The 23,765-nt window shown below is 33.1% G+C and overlaps 1 pseudogene across 1 annotated transcript; it reads left to right on the plus strand.

Annotated features, from left to right (window-relative positions):
- Positions 1-3,930: 3,930 nt before the first annotated feature.
- Positions 3,931-22,801, plus strand: LOC114278134 (pleiotropic drug resistance protein 1-like; annotated as a pseudogene). The gene is made up of 26 exons (XR_014348408.1): positions 3,931-4,394; positions 4,545-4,665; positions 4,770-4,858; positions 4,954-5,038; positions 7,053-7,212; positions 7,310-7,388; positions 7,560-7,611; positions 7,711-7,786; positions 7,872-8,163; positions 8,202-8,512; positions 8,620-8,936; positions 9,014-9,174; positions 9,277-9,303; positions 9,560-9,651; positions 9,768-9,924; positions 10,048-10,142; positions 10,227-10,403; positions 10,519-10,851; positions 10,953-11,243; positions 11,334-11,417; positions 11,500-11,633; positions 12,018-12,099; positions 21,090-21,235; positions 21,373-21,544; positions 21,900-22,152; positions 22,263-22,801. The product of XR_014348408.1 is annotated as a pleiotropic drug resistance protein 1-like (transcript).
- Positions 22,802-23,765: the final 964 nt, after the last annotated feature.

Below are 23,765 nucleotides of genomic sequence, written 5' to 3' on the forward strand. Positions count from 1 at the left end.
AGTAGAGAAAATTACAATTCATTAAAATTTCTAAAAGAATAATTATAAATTTATGAAAAAATTTATAATTTTAATTATTAATATTTGTAACAAATTTCCGTAATCTGAATTTTTTTGTTAAATTTATAATAAATTGTAATTTTCTCAATAAAGTATTTCAAACCATACAAACAAGGTGTAATCTTAAAATATTCACTTTTTTGAGGTGTTAGCAAGAAGTCCTTTGCTCTCACCATTCATTCAAATCAAAAGAAAGGGAAATAAATTTAAATAAATTAAATAAAAAAGAAATACAAAGAGACAAACTAATAAATGACGATTTTGGCAAAAAGTGTGCTTTATATAAAGTAGAAACTTTTGGAGTATTTTCCGAAGATGGTCAAAAAAGTTGACTTTTTAGTTGTTTTTTGGTTTTTTTTTTTTTTTTTTTTTGGAAAAAATGTGTAAAAATGGTAAGTAGAGACCTGACTTAAAATAGGTTAAAAGTCAAAAAAAAACTTATTAGTATTTTTAGCATAAAATATTAAAAAACAATCAAAAAAAATTTACATAATTTTTAAATAGGATGATAGGTAACTTGTTTTAATTTTTTTATTTCCAAACAAAACATGGACTAAGGCCCTCATAATTTCAAAATTTTACTAAAAACTCTTTATAAACAGCATTTTATTTTTAAAATATCAATAACACATAATTCTATAAATATTTTTGAAAAAATTGTAAATCTGTAGGAGAAATCTCTTTTAATTAAATTTTGACAGATAACAAGAACTTACACCATATACAAACAAAATTTATTTCATCATAAAAATAAAATTATTACTCCGCTCTGCAACTAAAAAATAATTTTTACATTTCAAATAATTTAATACTAAGAATGGCAATAACATCAATAGATACATCAGACTCTAGATTCAAAACCAATATATATACTCTCTCTTTCTTGGCAATTTTAATATTTCAAATAATTTTTCACTGGAAATGACAATGACAACAATACATACATCACACTCTGACTTCAAAACCAATATAAATACCCTCTTTTTCTTATCAATTTTGATATTTCAAATAATTTTTCATTGAGTAATGGTAGGGATCATGAAAAAAATATTATGAAGATGATCATGAAAGATTCTTCACATTTGAATTACACATACGATAAAATACTCACTACAACATTTTCTTAGTTTAGTGACATTTGAAAGTGCCACAAAACTATTCTTCTAATGACATTTTTTGGTCTTGTGGCATTTTGAACAAGTGCCACTTCTATCGGTGCCACGGTAGATACGAGTGCCACGGTAGATACTTGCAAGTGCCACTGCACCATCATGGCTGAAAACTTTCAATGACATTTTAATGTCATGGTAGATATTATTTGTGGCACTATCAAGCGCCATTAAAAAAAGAGTTAGTGACACTTGTAAGTGTCATTACACCATTAAGACTAAAACCTTTCAATGACACTTTAATGTCATGGTAGGCACTATTCGTGACGCTATCAAGTGCCATTCATGACGATAATTTGTTGTAGAACAATTTGATCCGCTCTTGCGGAGACTCGAACCGCCAACCTTCCGCACCATAAACCTTATATACCACACTCTTCCCACTACACCTCCATACCACCACATGATTATATATGTAACATATATTATTTATATAGTACATACATCCATATTAATATAAAAATATATGTATAAACATAATTATTTTATTGAACATAATTTATGTAAAATAAACTATTTACTACCAAAATAAAAAAAAAAAGAGACCACTTTTGGCGACTAAAAAATATTTTTAGTCGCCAATTCTATACTTTTGGCTACTAATTGTTTTTTAGTTACTAAAAAACTTAACTTTTGTCGACCAAAATCGGATTTGGTCGCCGGAGATGCACTTTCAGCTACCAAAATTTTGGTTACCAAAAACTTTTATTCCCGCCTTAGGATTTTAGTTCTCCCGCGCTAAAAATGACACTTTTGGCGACTAAACTTATTTTTTAGTCGCCAATTGTAGACTTTTGGCTACTAAAATTTTTTTTGGCACCAAAAAACTTTACTTTTGGCTACTAAAATTTTTTTAGTTGGTAAAACCCATATAATCAGCGACCAAACTTATTTTTAGTCGCCAATTGTAGACTTTTGGCTACTAAATTTTTTTAGTCGCCAAAAAGCTTTACTTTGGGCTACTAAAAATTTTTTAGTCACTAAAACCCATATAATCAGCGACCAAACTTAGTTTTAGTCGCCAATTGTAGACTTTTAGCTACTAAAATTGTTTAGTTGCCAAAAAGCTTTACTTTTGGCAACTAATGCTGTTTTGGTCGCTGAAAACTATACTTTCAGCGACCAAATTTTTTTGGTCAGGAAATTTAGTCGCCGAATATGCTTTTCCTGTAGTGTGTATTGAGTTTAATTCATTTATTTTTAATCATTTACTGCATTTTAAAAATTTAGAAAATATATTGGCATTTTTTGTTTTTTCAAAAATGTCATTATAAGCTTGGAAAGTTTTTGGCTTAGCGGCATTTCTCAAAATGCTATAAAATAATTTTTTATGACACTTTTTACCTAAGTGCCATAAAAAGTAATTTGCACCTACCTAGTGTCCTGACATTTTTTAAAAAATGCCATTGCAACTAAAGTTTAGTGGCATCTGTTGGTAAATGTCACGAACATAATTTTTTGTGTCATTATTTTGTAAAATGTCATAAAATTGATGTGACATTTCTTTATTGAAATGCCACTAGAACCTTATATGTTTTGCGGTTCTATGGCATTTTTCTAAAACATTTAATGCCAATTTTTATTTTGGTGGCATATTCTAAAAACATGCTACTAGTATAGTGTCACTAAAGTGTAAATTTGTTATAGTGACATTTTTGTTGTAGTGAAGTGACACTTTTTTTAATTGAAATGCCACTAGAGCCTTGTATGTTTATGACTCTATGACATTTTTCTAAAAAATGCCACCAAATATTCTTTTTGTGACATTTTTTAAGAACATGCCACTAGTATGGTGTCACTAAAATATATTTTTGTTGTAGTGTTGTGACACTTGTTCATTGAAATGTCACTAGAGCCTTTTATGTTTGTCGTTTTGTGGCATTTTTCAAAAACGTGCCACTAAATATCATTTTTGTGGCATTTTCTAAAAATATGCCACTAGTGTAGTGCCACTAAAGTATGTTTTTGTTGTAGTTTTGTGACACTTATTCATTGAAATGTCACTAGAGCCTTTTATGTTTGTCGTTTTGTGGCATTTTTCAAAAACGTGCCACTAAATATCATTTTTTGTGGCATTTTCTAAAAATATGCCACTAGTGTAGTGCCACTAAAGTATGTTTTTGTTGTAGTGACTATACATTAATCAAATGACGAAAAATTTTCATGATGTATTTTATAATTTTTTTTCATAATTTTTAACATTACTCTTTTTCACTGGGAATGCCAATGACATCAATACATACATCAGACTCTCACTTCAAAACTAATATATATACTCTCTCTTTCTTGTCAATTTTGATATTTCAAATAATTTTTCACTGGCAATGGCAATGACATCAATACATACATCACACAGTAACTTCAAAACCAATATATATACATCACGCAGTTAATACATACAGCCTCTGTTTGGGAAGTGAGTTGATTTTTTAATTTTTTTAATTATTTTAATTTGGGTTAAAAAATTTGATTTGGGAAGAATTTTTTAGTTTTTTAACTTTTTTAACTTTTTTCTATGAGAGAAGAATGTAATGATTATGAATTGGATATGATATTTTATTTTTTGTGACTAAAATAACTTATTTTATCTTTTGTGACTAAAATAACCAAAAAAAATTCTGTTTAACTCTTGCCAAACGGAGCCACGTTATATTCCTTTAACCGCCAAACCAATTCCCCCCAAAATACAACACGAAACAAAGAAAGACACCCACAATCCCACACCTAGAAGCAGAGACGCCAAAAGATACCCATCTGTTCTTCTCCTCTAAAAAATAAAAATAACACATCAAAGATTCAATCAAATTTCTCAAAAGAAATTTGAGAAACATCGGTGACAATGGAGGGTGGTGATAATATACTGAGAGTGAGTAGTGCTCGTTTGAGTAGTTCCAACATATGGAGGAACAGCGGGGGAGAAGTTTTCTCAAAATCTTTTTGCGATGAAGACGACGAAGAAGCTCTGAAATGGGCTGCTATGGAAAAATTACCCACTTATCAGAGGATTCAGAGAGGTATTTTGACTGAAGAACAAGGCCATGCAAGAGAGATTGACATCAAAAAGCTTGGGGTGATTGAGAGAAAGAATCTGCTGGAGAGGCTTGTGAAAATCGCAGAGGATGACAATGAGAAGTTCTTGTTGAAGCTCAAGAAACGCATTGACAGGTAATCACAAAGTTTTTTTTTTTTTTTTGGGGGGGGGGGGGGGGATTTTAAGATTGTAAATTGATCTGGGTTGTTGATGTAATTGTATTTGAAGCACTTAATTAATTTTTTTTTTTTTGTGTGTGTCTCTGTTTTTTCTGATTTTTACAGAGTTAGGATTGATCTTCCCACCATTGAAGTCTGGTTCGAGCATTTGAATGTCGATGCAGAAGCTTATGTTGGCGGTAGAGCACTTCCAACAGTTCTCAACTTTTCCATTAATCTTTTTGAGGTGAATTTTCTCAATTAGATCACAGAAACATGTTCATATCTGTGTTGTAATTTGTAAATTGAACTAACCCTGTTTTCTCTCTCTGTTTCTCTCTGTTTTAAAAGGGGTTCTTTAATTACCTGCATGTGCTTCCAAGTAGGAAGAAACCATTATCAATCCTTCATGATGTTAGTGGAATCCTCAAACCTGGCAGGTGGGGATAAGATTTTTAAGTCACATTGTCTGTTAATTGTTATAGATTAACCTAACAACATAGTTCTCAACCCCATTCATATATTGTTTTTGCAGAATGACATTGCTTTTGGCCCCACCAAGCGCTGGAAAGACATCATTGCTGCTTGCTTTGGGTGGAAAACTTGATTCAGATCTAAAAGTAAGAAAACAACTACTAGTTCATTTTTTTTTTTAAAAACCAAGTAACTATATCTGGTTTTGTTGTTAAAATTTATTTATTTTTAAATATTATAAAATTAATTTGGTAAAAAATAATAATAATAAATTCAAAAGCAATCATCATCTTGATTTTTTTTTTGTTGAAAAAATAATAATTTTTAAAGTTTCAAAACATCTTTTTCTGTTTATTTACACCAAACTAATTTTAAGTATTTTTCATAGAACAATTGCTGAAAATTGAATAGGGGACTTGTTTTTGTAAGGATTTTTCCTAAATATGGCTTAATGTGGCTTATGTATGATTGTACTAGATTCATCTCATTAAGTAAGATACATGTACATCAATTAGATGATGACTAATCATTGATGAATGCACCTATATATACATAATATATAGAAGACTAATGGAGATAATGTCAATGCATTGAATGTGATAGATTCATTATGAATGAATCTTAGAGATGCATTATGTATCATGAATGTGTAAGATACATTAATCTATTTAATGAAGTTCATTGAATTAATGAATTCTTTGATGGGAAGAATACTAGTATAAATAGTGTAAGGTCCCAAATCACACTCTCCATCACAAAACTAAACTTGTCACCACAAGAAGGCTCCCATCGCCTAGGGAGAGAGAAGTGGTTTGAAGATCTTAGACAAGTAAAGAACTTAAAGATCAAGGTCTTCCATTCAAGGTTTCTCTTTCTTACAAGAAGATTTCATACTATCATGGATCAAAGTATGTATTCACTTATTTTGTATAGTAGAAATTCATATAGTTTTCATGTATAGAATTGAATCCTTAATGATTTTTAGTTTATGTTTCGCAAAGTTTTCTATCAGTTTTATCTTGTGATTGTATATAAATCTTGTTGTGAAGAATTTTGTAATTTTACTGGACACTCAAATTTATTGTAAGGGCCTTTTACGGAGACAAAAGGCAGGCCAATTTTGGGAACTTGGCTAAAAACTAAAATTTGGCTTTTAGCCTATTTTAGGTCACATCATCTGTCTATTTTTTTCACATTTTTTTTTAAAAAAAAAAAAAGTCAATTTTTAACTAACTTCTCAAAACAATCCGGCTAGTAGGAGCATAGTGAATTTAATCTTCAAAAAGCATAATTTTTAATATATTTTACAAAACACATACTCAAAATGGAATTGGGGACTTGTTTCATCTTGTAATCTTTCTAAAGGCATGGGTACTCCAAAAATGGTGTCGTACGAGTACCGGGTATTTACCGAGTGCGGGTACGCACACCGATATGGAGGTATGCATATCGGATACACCGAATACATGTCGAGTATGGCAAATACATTTGGATACATCGTGGGTACGACACCGGTACACTGTGGGTACAACACTGGTATGGTGAGGTGATTTTTTTTGCAGCTGCTAGAATTTGTTGCAGCCTTTATTATTCTTCTTTCAATTTTGAAAATATCAAGTAATTATTTCCAACACCTTTTATCCATGAGTCGTGGTTTTACTCTCTTTTGCATCCTGTTTTAGACACTCAAAAAAGAAAAATAAAGAGTTATATAAATTTTCATACAAGTTGTTCTCGTTTTAGTTTTGATATTGAAACTTTGATTTGTACGTTGGATGTTTAGCTATAAATTTTAAGAAATTTTTTTTTTAAAAAAAATTGATGTACCTCACCCGTACCAGCACTCTACTTTTTTAAGAATTTGCCATATCAGCGTATCCATATCGTACCCGAACCCATATCCATATCCATACCCGCACCCGTGCTTCATAACATGAATCTTTAGTGAGTTGTGTCATACTTTTACTCTACGCTCAAATTTACTATAAAAGCCTTTTATCGAAATGGATGGCCTGTTAGGCACATAGTGAACTTTATATTCTCCCCGACTTAGGCATATTATTGAACCACATATATGTGTCTAATAGTTTCTTTATTGTTTTTTTGCAATTGGAACCATTTGATTTCAGCAAAACAAATCTGATAGTAAAAAAATTGTAGGTTTCTGGGAAAGTAACATACAATGGGCATGGAATGAATGAGTTTGTTCCGCAAAGAACATCAACTTATATAAGTCAGCATGACCTTCATATAGGAGAATTGACAGTGAAAGAAACATTGGCTTTCTCAGCAAGATGTCAAGGGGTCGGAGCTCGCTATGGTCGATTATATTCAATGGGTGTTGATCATATTTAGGATTTGGTTATGAGAATTGAACTAGGTCTTAATTGGTTTGTTTGAATTTGAAAATTTTGCAGACATGTTAACAGAATTGGCTAGAAGAGAAAAAGAAGCAAATATTAAAAGCCTGATGCTGATCTTGATATTTTCATGAAAGTAAGGGAATAGCTGTTCTGTTTGGTTGTTTTTTTTTCATTTGCTTAGTTTTATTTTTATATGCAAATTTCGGTATTTTGTTGAGCCTTTTTTTTTTTTCTGGATGTAATTCTTGTAAATTGTTTTCTTTTTTTGTTTTGTATATCTAACTATGCTCGTGTAATTATTCAGGCAGTATCACAAGAAGGACAAAGGGCCAGTGTGGTCACAGACTATGTTCTTAAGATGTTTGATTGAATTTCTCTTAAATGACATTTCATAGGGGAAAAAATAAAATTCACACAAAATTTGATATGTATACTTTCTGGTTTTCCAAATTCACAGATTTTGGGACTGGAAGTTTGTGCTGACACTATGGGTAATGAAATGGTGCGAGGTATATCTGGTGGGCAGAAAAGCGAGTCACGACAGGTAATTCCTAACCTGCCAACTTCGTGTTAGATAATTACATAAATTTTTTTAAAAATATTTACCTATTTTGATGAAATATGATACAGGGGAGATGTTGGTTGGACCAGCAAGAGTGCTCTTCATGGATAAGATATCAACTGGCTTCGACAGTTCTACAACTTATCAAATTGTGAACTCAATCAAGCAGTCCATCCACATCCTTCAAGGAACTACTGTTATCTCTCTCCTCCAGCCAACGCCAGAACTTATGACTTGTTTGATGACATAATTCTCCTCTCAGATGGGAAAATTGTATATGAAGGCCCCCGCGAAAATGTCCTAGAGTTTTCGAATACATGGGCTTCAAGTGTCTTGAGATACATTCTCTTTTTTATGGTATAGAATACACTGGACTTTTGAAGTACTCAAAATGTTTTTGGTGGAATCATAGGTGACATCGAAGAAAGATCAAGAGCAGTATTGGGCAAAAAGAGATGAGTCGTATAATTTTGTTACTGTCAACAAATTTGTAGAGGCATTTCTATCATTTCACGTTGGCTGAAAACTAGGAGATGAGCTTTGCCATTCCATTTGACAAAGCCAAGAGCCACCCTGCAGCTTTAACAACTAAGAACTATGGTGTTAGTAAGAAGGAACTGTTGAAAGCTCTCGTCTCCAGAGAATACTTGCTCATGAAAAGGAATTCATTTGTCTACATATTCAAATTCACTCAAGTGAGTACATGTCAAAGTAGAGCATTAAACTTTCACAGTTCCACTTCACATTTATGAAATAATTTGGAAGTTTTGTTCTAACTCGCATCAATGGTTGTTTGTTTCAGCTTATTATTATGGCGTTTATTGCAATGACAATATTTCTAAGAACTGAGATGCCCAAGAAAACAACAATAGATGGAACGGTTTTCTTGTGTGCTATGTTCTATAGTATCATGATGATTATGTTTAATGGGTTTGTGGAGCTAGCCATGACCATCTTGAAGCTTTCCACATTCTACAAGCAAAGAGACCTTCTCTTCTTTCCAGCTTGGGCATACTCTTTACCTCAATGGATCCTCAAGATCACAATAACATTTGTAGAAGTCGGTATTTGGGTTTTCACAACTTATTATGTCATAGGATTTTATCCAAATGTCGGAAGGTAATGATGTGTGACTGTAGTTTAGGATTTGGTTTCAAGATTTTCATTTCAATAATTTGATCAACTTTTAATGGTAGGTTATTCAAAATGTACCTTCTGCTTCTATTCATTAACCAGATGGCTTCTGGAATGTTCTGACTCATTGGGGCATTAGGGCGGAACATTATTGTTGCGAACACTTTTGGCTCATTTACACTACTTGGAGTTCTTGTATTGGGTGGATTTATCTTGTCAAGAGGTAAAGAAAGTGAAACATAATATGATACAAGTGTGCACGCACATTTTCTCCTGGTTCATGTGACTTGAAAATTTATTATAAGAACTGTTTTCTTTGCCTTAGAGAATGTAAAGAAATGGTGGATATGGGGTTATTGGGCCTCACCTTTGATGTAAGCGCAGAACGCTATAGCACACACATTTTCTCCTGGTTCATGTGACTTGAAAATTTATTATAAGAACTGCTTTCTTTGCCTTGGAGAATATAAATAAATTGTGGATATGGGGTTATTGGGCCTCACCTTTGATGTATGCGCAGAACGCCATAGCACACACATTTTCTCCTGGTTCATGTGACTTGAAAATTTATTATAAGAACTGCTTTCTTTGCCTTAGAGAATATAAAGAAATGATGGATATGGGTTATTGGGCCTCACCTTTGATGTATGCGCAGAACGCTATCGCAGTGAATGAATTTCTTGGGAGCAGTTGGAGACATGTAAGCATATCATGTTTGTGTGCTTGCAAGAAACCTAAACAAAATTGTCACCAAAAAAGAAAAGAAAAAGATTTAGAGTAAGATGATCTAAACTTGTGAAATCTTTTTTTGTATAGGTTCTTGTAAATTCAACAGAATCATTAGGCACAATAGTCTTGAAGTCTTGCGGGATATTTCCAGAAGCATACTGGTATTGGATTGGAGTCAGAGCTTCAATCGGATATATTTTTCTATTCAATTCCCTTTTCACTCTAGCATTCGCTTATCTCAACTGTGAGTAACCATTCATTCATTTTGAATATTGGATTTTTCGCTTTAAAATTTGACAAACTCCGATTAGAGTTACCTGGGGATCAATTTGTTCTAGTAAATAATTAATGGGTCAATATTATGCAGCATTTGGGAAGCCTCGGGCTGTTTTGGCTGAAGAAACCATGGCAGAGAGAAATGCTTGTAAAATAGGAGAGATCGAGTTATCATCAAGAGGAAAGAGACCTTCATGTGGGTCACTAATTAGTTCTCAGATTGTGCTCTTCATTTATGGTTTGGAAGTTTTTGGTGATACCATACTCAACGCATCTTTATTCGAGAGGGGAGATGAACTTCAAAGAAGTACTTCATCGACTTCAGTGACTTCAAGAGTAGACAACATTAGTGAAGTCGGCCAAAACAGAAAACGCGGAATGGTTCTTTCATTCGAACCTCTTTCCATCACCTTCAATGATGTCAGATATGTAGTAGATATGCCACAGGTATCTTTGAGTATATGGATAGTCAAGTAAAAAATAGTACTTGTTTGAACACAAAATGCTAATCTTGATTATCTTGATGACTGTGCACATACTAAAATTGTTACTATACTTATAGGAAATGAAAGCTCAAGGCATTCTGGAAGACCGGCTAGAGCTTCTAAAAGGCGTGAGCGGTGCTTTCAGGCCTGGTTTTCTTACAGCACTGATGGGTGTTAGTGGGGCTAGAAAGACCACTTTGACGGATGTCTTGGCTGGTAGGAAAATTGGTAGATATATTGAGGGAAGGATCACGATATCAGGATACGCAAAGAAACAAGAGACATTCGCTCGTGTAGCAGGATACTGTGAGCAAACTGACATTCACTCCCCTCATGTTACTGTTTACGAGTCCTTGCAATACTCTGCTTGGCTCCGGTTGCCTCTTGACGTTGATTCTGCTAGCAAAAAGGTGACCCATAATCATAGAGTTTGAATGCCAAGATGAGTCCTTGCATATTTTTCTTTCAATTTTAAACATGTTAAAATGTTAATCTAAATAATGAATTGCAGATGTTTGTCGATGAGGTCATGGAGCTTGTTGAGCTAACCCCTTTAAAGGAAGCACTTGTTTGGTTGCCTGAAGTGAACGGTCTTTCGACTGAACAACGCAAAAGGTTGACAATTGCGGTAGAGCTCGTAGCCAACCTGTCCATAATATTCATGGATGAACCAACCTTGGGACTTGACACCAGGGCAGCATCAATTGTGATGAGAACAGTGAGAAACACGGTGGACAGATGATGAACTGTGGTGTGCACTACGTATCAGCTAAGCATTGACATATTTGATGCTTTTGATGAGGTAGGTAATTTTTGCAAGATTATCCAATGATTTAAATTAGTTTCTAAATTTATATAAGAGAACTAAAGAATAAATATTTTGGATTCATAGCTATTTCTTCTAAAACGAGGAGGTGAAGAAATATATGTTAGTCCATTAGGCTGTCATGCTGCCCATCTGATCGAGAACTTTGAGGTAATATACATAAGACCATTCAAACTTCCCGTGTTTGTATTTCTGCTTAGGTACTAACATAATCATCTTATATTTCTTTTAGGGTATCAATGGAATTAGTAAAATCAAAGACGGTTATAATCCAGCAACATGGATGTTAGAGGTGACTTAAGCAGCACAGGAAGCAGCTCTTGGGGTGAACTTTGCTGAAGTGTACAAGAATTCAGATCTATATAGGTATGGCCATCTTACATAATCAAAACAAAATTTTGTTTCTACATCTTGTTCAAACTAATCTAAATTCTAAGAAAAGTCAACATTGAAGTATAAATGTGACAAGCATAAATAATTTTCCATTTGGATATGGATCTATTTCCCAACACTAACACTCTATGGCCATGTTTGTTTGGATGGACATGAGCTTGAGATTGGACTAATAGTCCAATAAAATTATTAATCCAATGTTTGGTTAAACAATTGAAGTACGGATTAATTATTTTAAACTTGACTATTAGTTAAGATATGATACATAGTCTAACGGATTGGTAGCCCTAGGACTATTAGTCATGGGAATACTAATCCAGTCCGCCCAAACAAACATGGCCTATGATGACTAATCAGGAGAAACAAAGACTTAATCAAGGACCTTAGTACACCTCCTTCCGGCTCAAAAGATCTATATTTCCCCACTCAATACTCGCAGGCTTTCTATTGGAAAATTGGTTTTATATAGGCTTATTTTGGGCCATTTTTGAGCCCAAAATTGAGTGGGATCCACGAGTCTTTTGGGATGGGTCTGAAAAGGTAACGTGTTCCTTGCCGCGTGGCAAGTCACACGGTGAAGACAGTTCGTCAAAACTATTTATGAGTGAATGAGAACTTGACGTCGTTTTCGGGTTTATGGAATGGACATTTAAAGAAGTAAAATGTGAGTTTTCTTAAAATGGTTATCCCATATTGAAAAACTTAAGAGAACTTATGTGTGTTTATAAGTTCTAGTTAGCAACACTTGGGTTGGGCCCAAAGGGGCACCCTAAGTTTGTAGAAGGAAGGAGTATGGACAAAGTGGACCTTAGCTCAAACCACCACACACGTACGCACTGCCGCCGCTGTCCGTCAAACCGGCCGTGTCGGGCGCGGGTGCGGGTTGGGGTTGGTTCTAATATTAATTTTTTTGACAAAATTTTTAATGAAATCAAATTCAAATTTTGTGCCAAAAATTGAATTAATTTTTTGTCCATTTTTATCTCCTTCAGTTCGAAATTTCCAACAAGTTAATTGCTGGAAACTGCTCATAACTGCTTCAGTTACACAGATAGAAACTGCACAGTTCAGACAGATCATACAATTCGAACAGATCTGTTGAATTTTGGACTGCATCTGTTCATTTAAAATCTGCACCTGTTCGGTTCAAAATTGAACCTATTCGGGCAGATTATTTTGCCTATAAATACCAGCATCATTCCAGCAGTTTGGACATCCAAAAATAATCTGAAAGTTTCACTTTGCCGTCCAGTTTTGCTCATTTGCATAAATACTATTCATATTAGTTTTTAGGAAAAAATTAAAGAGAGTATAGAACACAAGTTTTTATTCACCGTACAAATTGTTTGGTGTTACTACAATTTGTGAAGATCATTGTATCTTGGAAGATAGACGCCATTTTTCCGTAAGTACCGTAGCGAAGCCAATCTGTCTAAAGGACAGAGTATCACACACTCGACTTGATCTTTTAAATATTTATTCAGTTTAGTAAAATAAATTCGGTACGTAATTTTTTTTTTTGTTTTTTTTGATTTGTTTCATTATTTTTGACACAAAAGATTGTTCCAATAATCTTAAGACAGACTCGAATTATTCTATTTGCAGAATTTTTCGTTTGTTTCCTTTTCTCTTTTTTTTTCTTACAGAAATTATTTTCTATGGTTTTACAAAATAATATTCTGGTTGGAAAAACAAATAGTAGTAATATACTGTTTGACAGATAGTAGTAATATACTGTCTATTTTCTTTGACAACTAGTAGTAATATACCGGTATCATTAATAATTCAAAATATGTATTTGTGAAATTTTGTTAGAAATTAATTTTGGTTTTCAGAATTATTTCTGAGTGTTCATTAATTAAAATTCTATTTTTAGTATTTTAATTTTTGAAGTGTTACAGAAATAATTTTTCTGTGTGGAATTAATTTGTTTAAATAATTTTTATTTGCAAATTAATTGAAAATAAAAGTTACAATTCTTATTTCTTTTATATTACAGAATTTAAAATTTTGTGTTTATGGTTTAATTTTCTATGTAGTATAAAATTCTAATTATAATTTAGTTTTATAATTTAGAATTCATGGCTACTGAAACTAGTCAAACTAATGCTCAAACAAGTACTAGTGTGGTGGCTACAATTGCTTCAACCTCTCATGTTGTGACTGTGCCAGTCAATCATGACGAGAAGCCAGAAAAGTTTTCAGGAACTGATTTTAAAAGATGGCAATAGAAAATGTTGATCTATCTTACAACTCTGAACCTAGCTCGTTTTCTCCGTGAGAATGCTCCTACTCTGAAGGAGGATGAAATTGACTGGCAAGTGATTGCTGCAGTCGATGTTTGGAAACATGCTGATTTCCTTTGCCATAACTATATCTTGAACGGACTTGACAACACATTATACAACGTCTACAGTCCTATCAAGACAGCAAAGGAACTTTGAGAGTCTTTGAAGAAAAAGCACAAAACAGAAGATATTGGCTCAAAAAAATTTGTGGTTGGCAAATTCCTGGACTTTGTGATGGTTGATTCTAAAACTGTGAGCAGCCAAGTTCAAGATCCCCAACTCATTCTGCATAACATTCACGTAGAAGACATGTCTCTCAATGAATCCTTCTAAGTTGTAGCCTTAATTGAGAAATTACCACAAGGTTGGAAGGAATTCAAGAACTACCTCAAACATAAGCACAAAGAAACGTCTTTAGAGGAATTGATTGTGCGTTTGAGGATTGAAGATGACAATTGCAATTCTAAAAAGCGGGCTGGTAAGCATCCAATGGAGTCTAAGACAAATGTGGTGGAACATGCACCAAAAGCAAAGAAACGGAAGTTTTTTGGAGAAAGTTCATCACAAGACTCTAAAGGAGGGGAAACTAAAAAGTATAAGTTTAATGACAAGTGTTACATCTGTGACAAAGAGAGACATCGGGCCAAAAATTGTCGTAGCAAAAGCAAAGGCAAAAGTAAAAAAAGAACAAACAAGAAGTTTGCTCAAGCTAATATGAATGAAGTGGACAAAATTTCCAATGGTGTCGATGACATAAATCTTTCTACAGTTGTTTCCAAGGCAAACCTTGTAGGAAATCAGAAAGAATGGTGGATGGACACTGGTGCTACTCGTCATATCTATGCCAACAAAAAGATGTTCACATCTTATTCTACAGTGGACAACGGTAAACAACTTTTTATGGGCAACTCCTCAACTTCCAAAGTTGAAGGACAAGGAAAGATTATTCTGAAGATGATATCTGGAAAGGAACTCACTCTCAACAATGTGTTGCATGTACCGAACATTCGTAAGAACCTTGTTTCCGGATCTTTGTTGAGTAAAAATGAGTTTAGGCTAGTTTTTGAAAGTGACAAGTTTGTACTTACAAAAAACGGGATGTATATAAGAAAATGTTACATGTCTGATGGCTTTTTCAAAATGAATGTAATGACTATTGTACCCTCTGTTATTAATAAAAATACATCTTCCTCCTACTTGCTTAAGTCTTCAAATTTATGGTATGGTAGACTTGGACATGTTAATTATGGATTTTTGCGCAGATTAATTAATATGGAATGTTTACCTAAATTTGACATTGATTCAAATTATAAATGTGAAATTTGCGTTGAGGTAAAATCATCCAAAACTCATTTTCATTAAATTGAAAGAAGTACGAAACTACTTGAATTAATTCATTGTGACATTTGTGATTTTAAATCAATTCAAACTAGAGGTGGGAAATTTTTTTTTATCACTTTCACAGATGACTATACTAGATATAGTTATGTTTATTTAATTCGAATCAAGGATGAAGCTTTGGAAACTTTTATTCAATATAAGAATGAAGTTGAAAATCAACTTGGTAAAAAAATTAAGAAACTTAGAAGTGATAGAGATGGTGAATATGAATCACCTTTTGGTGAATTTTGTAAAAAATATGAAATAATTCATCAAACCACCGCTCCTTACTTACCTTAGCAAAATGGAATTGCTGAAAGGAAAGATAGGACTTTAAAAGAAATGATGAATGCCATGTTAATGAGTTCTGGATTACCTCAGAATTTGTCGGGGAAAGCAATACTTTTCTGCTAATTATATACTTAATAAAGTATCCCGAAAGAAAGAGAATCAAACACCTTATGAAATGTAGCATGGGAGAGTACCATCTTATAAATACTTAAAAGTATAGGGGTGTTTGGCTAAAGTGGCTATTCCTAGTCCTAAAAAGACTAAGATAGGTGCTAAGACCATTGATTACATTTTCATTGGTTATGCCAAGAATAGTAGTAATGCATATCGGTTTTTGATTCATAAATTAGAACATTCCGAAATGCATGTAAATACTATTATTGAATCTCGGAATGCATCTTTCTTTGAACATGTATTTCCAAATAAGATTGGATAAGAGACTAGTAATAATAAAAGATCTCATGATGCTATTACTAGTCAGGATCAAGAACATGATCAAGAACAAGAGCAAGAGATAGATGAAAATGAGGAAGAGGAACTTAGGCGTAGTAAAAGTGCTAGAACCTCAAAATCTTTTGATCCAGATTTTTTAACATTTTTGTTAGAAAATGAGCCCTTAACTTTTTAAGAAGTTATGTCCAGTCCTGAGACTCCTTTGGAAAGAAGCTGTAAACAACGAAGTTGAATCCATCCTGCAAAATCACACTTGGGAATTGGTGGATCTGTCACTAGGTTGTAAACCTCTTAGGTACAAGTAGATTTTTAAGAGAAAAATGAAAGCAGATTGATCAATTAACAAATACAAGGCAAGACTTGTGGTCAAAGGTTTTAGACAAAAAGAAAGTCTTGATTACTTTGACACATACTCACCTGTTACTAGAATAACATCCATTAGAATGCTAATTGCTATTGCTTCTCTATACAATCTAGAAATTCATCAAATGGATGTGAAAACCGCTTTCTTAAATGGTAAGTTAGATGAAGAAATGTACATGGAACAACCAGATGGATTTTTTGGTTGTTCCAGGAAAAGAAAAGAAAATGTGTAAATTAGTTAATTCATTATATGGTTTAAAACAAGCGCTAAAGTAATAGCATGAGAAATTTGACAAAGCAATGATGTCAAATAGATTCAAAATTAATGAGTATGACAAATGTGTTTATATTAAAAGCACAGACAAATGTTATGTTATTGTATGTCTTTATGTAGATGATATGCTCATCATAGGTAGTAATAATGACATGATTAAAACTACTAAGAAAATATTGAATAAACATTTTGACATGAAAGACATGGGGATTTCTAATGTAATTCTTGGTATGAAAATTACCAAAACATCAGAAGGTTATGCTTTGTCACAATCTCATTACATTGAGAAAATACTTGACAAATTTAGCAAAGATGATGATCATCTTGCTAGAACACCTGTGGATGTTAATTTGTTTCTTTCTAAGAATGTACAGGAAAGTGTTTCCCAATTAGAGTATGTCCAAATTATTGGAAGCTTAATGTACTTGATGAATTGCACTCGCCCGGATATAGCTTATGTAGTAAGTAAATTAAGTAGATATACGAGTAATCCAAGAGTAGAACACTGGAAAGAAATTATAAGGGTTCTAAGATACCTCAGATTTACTCGTAATATTGGGCTTAATTATACTAGATATTCAACAGTACTTGAAGGATACTATGATACAAATTGGATATTAGATACTAGAGACTCAAAATCCACCAGTGGATATGTCTTTACTCTTGGTAAGGCGGCTGTATCTTGGAAATCTTCCAAACAAACTTGCATAGCTAGGTCTACTATGAAATCAAAATTCATCACTTTAGATAAAGTTGCGAAAGAAGCAAAATGGCTTCGCTACTTCCTTGAAGATATTCCAATGTGGCCAAAACTGGTGCCTGCTATATGCATACAGTGTGATAGTTAATTAGCAATTGGTAGAGCACACAGAGTCATATGTATAACGGTAAGTCACGACACATTCGTCGTCGACATAACACCGTGAGACAACTACTCTCTAATGGAATTATTTCTATTGAATATGTGAAGTCTAAAAACAACATAACGGATCCATTAACCAAAGGGTTAGCAAGAGAGTTAGTTGAAAATTCATTTAGGGGAATGAGACTTAAGCCTATTAAATGAGAGTTACCACAATGGCAACCCAATTTAGTTGACTGGAGATCCCAAGATCTAGGTTCAAAAGGACAACCGAGTTGTGTATGACTCAGTAGGATCACTGGGTAGTCAAACTCCTACCCATTTCTATGATGAAATAGTGATGTCTGTAGCGTTTTTAGGTTAAGTAATACTTTTAATGATTCTTATATCTAGGTAAACCTAGGGGACTATGGCAGGATACTCTTCATAAGAATCACCTATATGAGTGTGAACTGGGCCGATTCTATGAGATTTGTGAAGGGCTACAATTCTCTAAAGCATTTATGAAACACCAGGTTGTTCAGGGCCAAATGAACACAATAATGAGAACTAAACTATGTCTGGTAATATACTGTGTGAGTTCTATTGTCTTGGTTCACACAAACGGCTGAACAGTTCAAGAAATCATCTTCACTAGTTAGCTAGTAAATCCGATAGTGTCTCACAAGGGAAGGTTCAAAGCCAAAAGCTACCTATCCTTTGCAGAATATTTCCAATATCTGTACTCTCTGTAATTAGATCATGTTGTTGCATTTTCTCTCTGTCAAATTCCATTCATGTGGAGGATTGTTAGAAAATTGGTTTTATATAGGCTTATTTTGGGCCATCTTTGAGCCCAAAATTGAATGGGGTCCACACATTTTTTGCGGTGGGTCCAAAGAGGTGACGTGTTCCTTGCCGCATGGCAAGTCACACGGTGAAGACGGTTCGTCAAAACATTTATGAGTGAATGGAAACTTGACATCGTTTTCGGGTTCATGGAATGTACATTTAAAGAAGTAAAATGTGGGTTTCCTTGAAATGGTTATCCCACATTAGAAAATTAAGAGAACTTATGTGTGTATATAAGTTCTAGGTGACAACACTTGAGTTGGGCCTCAAGGGGCACCCCAAGTTTGTAGAAGGAAGGAGTTATGGACAAAGTAGACCTTAGCCCAAACCACCATACACGCGCTCGCCGCCGTCTAACCAGCCGAGCCGAGCCATGCTGGGCGCGGGTGTGGGTTGGGGGTCAAGTCGGTTCTAATATTAATTTTTTGGACAAAATTTATTTGAATTTGTAATGAAATCAAATTCAAATTTTGTGCCAAAAATTGAATTAATTTTCTGTCTATTTTTATCTCCCTCGATTCGAAATTTCCAACAGGTTAACTGCTCATAACTGCTGCAGTTACACAGATAGAAACTGCACAGTTCAGACAGATCATATAGTTCAGACAGATTTATTGAATTTTGGACTGCATTTGTTCATTCAAAATCTGTATCTGTTCAGTTCAAAATTGAACCTGTTTGGGCAGATTATTTTGCCTATAAATGCCAGCATTATTCTAGCAGTTTGGACAACTTGAAATTAGTGTGTTATGTTCGTGATAAATGTTATGTTATAATCATTTTCTGTTAGTAATGATTATGTTTGTTGTTTTCATTCTTCATACTTGTGCACAATTTAGAAGAAGATGTAAATAACGGGATCGTTATAGATGAATTAGCATTAATCACCATTATGTTGCTAATGTCATCTCTATAATTTAAGATTCACTTATTCATGTTGATGGAAAATATTAACACTATAACCATTGTACAGTCTTGATCAATGTGTAAATCACTAACTACAATGATTTGGTACTAATAATTTCATTGAACAAAATCTAATGGTGACGGTAAAATCTTCTAGTGGGAGAACGCTGATCATATTATGATAATCCAATGACGTAATATAATCATGCAAGCCACGTGGGAGATTGTAAGAATTTTTCCTAAATATGGCTTAATGTGGCTTATGCATGATTATACTAGATTCATCTCGTTAAGTAAGATACGTGTACATCAATTAGATGGTGACTAATCATTGATGAATGCACCTATATATACATAATGTATAGAAGACTAATGGAGATAATGTCAATGTAGTGAATGTGATAGATTCATTATGAATGAATCTTAGAGATGCATTATATATCTATTATGAATATATAAGATACATTAATCTATCTAATGAATTCATTAATATAGAAGATGCATTATGTATCATGGATGTATAAGATACATTAATCTATTTAATGAAGTTCATTGAATTAATGGATTTTTTTATGGGAAAAATACTAGTATAAATAGTGTAAGGTCTCAAACCACACTCTCCATCATTTTAAAGGGATTTGGAAGTTCCAATGAATTGTTCTTCAATAGATTTCATATAGCTCACTGCACTTTCAGAAATAGGGATTGCTCCTTGAATTGTAGGCGTAATTAATCCTTTCATAATCATTAGACTTAAGCGGTTAGAGCGTTCTTATTTTTCATATAAAGCCACGTGTTCCTTAAAACTTCTATCATTAGGCATTGTAGAAACTGGCTCTTTTAATGCATAGTCTAAATCCATAATTCCCAAAACAATTCCAATTTGTTCATTCCATTTCTTAAAAGTAGTTCCACTCAAAGCTTCAATACTAGACAAGTAACTATTAATTGCAGTAGGATTCAATACTGCAAACACATAATATCCTTTACATAATATTATCAAGAAAACTACTTTTCACATGTCATAAAAATAACACCACAAATTAAATATATCTAACTATAAAACATAATTAGCTAGATACGACATCAAGTTATCATTCCGTTGGGCCGAATAACAATATATTTTAACAATTTATAAAAGTAAATGAGATAACTAATAAAAATAAACAACATAAAATAAAATAAAACAATCATTAAGACCATAACAAGTTTATCACCATTGGGCAGAAAAACTCAATGTGCCTTATTTTATTTTATTAACTAAAGCACGTGAGAAGTTTATCACCGTTGGGTAGAAAAACTTATTGCTATATTTATTATACTAATAATCTCAATTGTTCAAACATACATAGTGTTGAACCTCCGTTGGGCTGATCAACAATGTTTCAATTCATAAGGTGTGTAACAAAACATTATAAGTGCATAAGACATTATCTTAATTACCAGTTGTTCAATAATTTTCAATTTTTATTTTAATATCAATAGAATAAAAGATTGGCCAAAAATAAAAATAAAATTAGACAAGTGTAAATCAAGGTTTTGCACTTGTTACACAAAACATCATCATAAAATGAAATTCATACTTGTACGTTTCATGCATCAGAATTGAGAACCATGCTCTGATACCAATTGATAGAAAACTTTGCGGAACATAAATTAAAAACCATTAAGGATTCAATTTTATACATTTATTCGGTTCGGTAAAATAAATTCGGTACATAATTTATTTTTGTTTTTGTTTGATTTGTTTCATTATTTTTTACACAGAAGATTGTTCCAACACTTTCTTCATCCAATGCATGGCATGCCTATGGGAAAAACACTTGTCATGCTGGCGAAACCCGTCATACAGTGCAGTGAGATTCTTGTTCACAACATGCATAGCTCTATTGTTTGGGACTATCTTCTGGGATCTTGGCTCCAAAAGGTATATTTGTAGAGTAAAAGCCGAAAATAGTTTCATCCAATTATCAAAATTGTTTCGCCATTTTTTTTTTTTTTTTTGGGTAAGTGGTTTCCCCATTTTATAGTTCCTAAATTAATTTTTGTGTTCTGGTATTGCAGGGAAGCACAACAAGATATCTTCAACGCAATGGGTTCTATGTATGCTGCTGTGCTATTTCTTGGTATACAAAATACCGGTTCAGTGCAGCCCGTAGTTGCTATTGAGAGAACAGTCTTTTACAAGGAAAGAGCAACCAGAATGTATTCAGTATTGTCATATGCATTTGGACAGGTAGTTATTTTTATTTTTGTGTAAAATAAATTAGTCAAAATACATTTGTCATTCAAGCACCTCCCTAAGAAAATTTGGGATTTGGAAATAACCAATTACCAGGAATTCATTGAAATATTTAAAAGAAAGAAAAAGCAAAAGAAAAAAGGTTAATGCACGGTTGTGTGCATACATTCATCCTTTCCTCTTGTTAAAATAAAAAGTTGCCCATTTTAGATTGGGAAAACTTTGATTACTGTTTGGATGAAGTTGGATCAAAAGAACTGATAACTATGAAGTGAAGTGTAATTGAAAACTTTCTTCAAGATTTTTTAGATATTTCATTAATTTTCTTAACAATCATTTTGTTTTGCAGGTTGTGATTGAGCTCCCATACATTTTTGTTCAGACTCTCATATGGAGTCATAGTTTACGCCATGATTCGATTTGAGTGGACAGTTGCCAAGTTCTTATGGTATCTGTTTTTCATGTACTCCACCTTGTTACACTACACTTTCTATGGGATGATGACAGTGGCAGTAACTCCCAACCAGAACATTGCCTCCATAGTCTCAGTTGCTTTGTATTCAACATGGAACCTATTCTCTGGATTCATCATTCCAAAAACAGTAAGTTAAATTGATTCCAAAACATTCAACTTTCACAACACGAGAGATAACAAGTCAAAAGGATCTAAACATTTTTTTTCTTTTTTCTTGTTGTCCTATGATCATGACAGAGAATACCGGTGTGGTGGAGGTGGTGCTATTACATTTGCCCAGTTGCTTGGACTCTGTATGGATTAGTTGCTTCACAGTTTGGAGACATTCAAGGAACGCTTGACACAGGCGAAACAGTTGAAGAATTCGCCAGGAATTACTTTGATTTTAAACATGACTTTGTGGGATATGTGGCAATTATTATAGCTGGGATAGCCATACTCTTTGGATTCATCTTTGCCTATTCAATCAGGGTATTCAACTTCCAGAAAAGATAATAATTTTATGCAAAAAAATAACTCTTTTCGGGATAGTTTCTGTCAACGTGTGATGTACATTATTATAGGATTTTTATTTTATTTTATTTTTTTGTTTCATTCTTTTTTTCTAGTTCCATCAGCTTTTGAACTCTTTTCTGCTTATATTGATTTTGTAATGAGTTAAGTTTGCGTAAGGAGAACTTAGGGCATTGAGTCCATGTAATGTAACTCATCTACATGTAATGAACTGATGCAAAGTGCAAAAAAAATATGGGAAATTCTGAGCAATTATTTGAAAAGTTTCTTTTGATTGTTGGTATATGTATTGATTTTCATGATACTTTTATTATTACTTTTCTTATTTGGTCGATACTTTTATTTTAAGTGATTTCTTTTTGGGCTGAGCTATAGCTAACTGGTAAATGTCTCTCTAATAATAAAGGGGTAAATACTATCTACAAATAATAAAAATAATAAAGGGATAAATTATATTTTGGAGAAATTTAAATTCAGTGTATATTTAAAAAAAATAATTACAGATGAGTGAAATTTTTTATAAATATTAATAATTAAATTATTAAACTTTTTCTTCAACTAGTAATAAATACTTTTCCCAACTTCGTTGTTTCGTCCTTCAGCTCATACATATCGGGTTTTTGACCTATCTTTCAATATCCCATTTGCCATGGGCTAAAAGGGTTGTTTTATTGATATGCAAAAGCCTTTTTTGTCTTTAGCTAAAAAATAATAAATCAAAAAGGGAAAAATTATTAATAAATCTTATTTAAAAGTGTTTTAACTCAATAAGTCTATGAAGAAATTTTTCAACCCATTTAATCCCATGTATGTATAGTTTTATTCCATAAAATCTTTTTTTCTTGATTTACACTATTTTCTTGGACACTTATGCCCTTATATTTAATTTTGATACCCTTATAAATATTTTTTGAACGGTTAACAATTTTATGATATGAACATTCATATTTGAAAATTCACATTGGTAGGAATGTAAAATTGGCCCGTGGGCGGCCCGAAACCCGTCTGCGAGCCGGGGCGAGCCCGGCCCGTTGACAATGTGAATATTCACATTAACATGTTAACATTCACATTAATAGGAGTGTAAAATTGGCCCGCGTCCCGTGGCGGCGCGAAACCCGCCCACAGTCCATGGGCGGCCCGGTCCGGACCGTTGACAATGTGAATATTCACGTTGACATGTTAACATTCACATTGATAAGAGTATAAAATTGGTCTGCGGCCCAC

Source organism: Camellia sinensis, chromosome 13, assembly GCF_055761805.1.
Source record: "Camellia sinensis isolate YWXY chromosome 13, ASM5576180v1, whole genome shotgun sequence".
Lineage (NCBI taxonomy): Eukaryota > Viridiplantae > Streptophyta > Magnoliopsida > Ericales > Theaceae > Camellia > Camellia sinensis.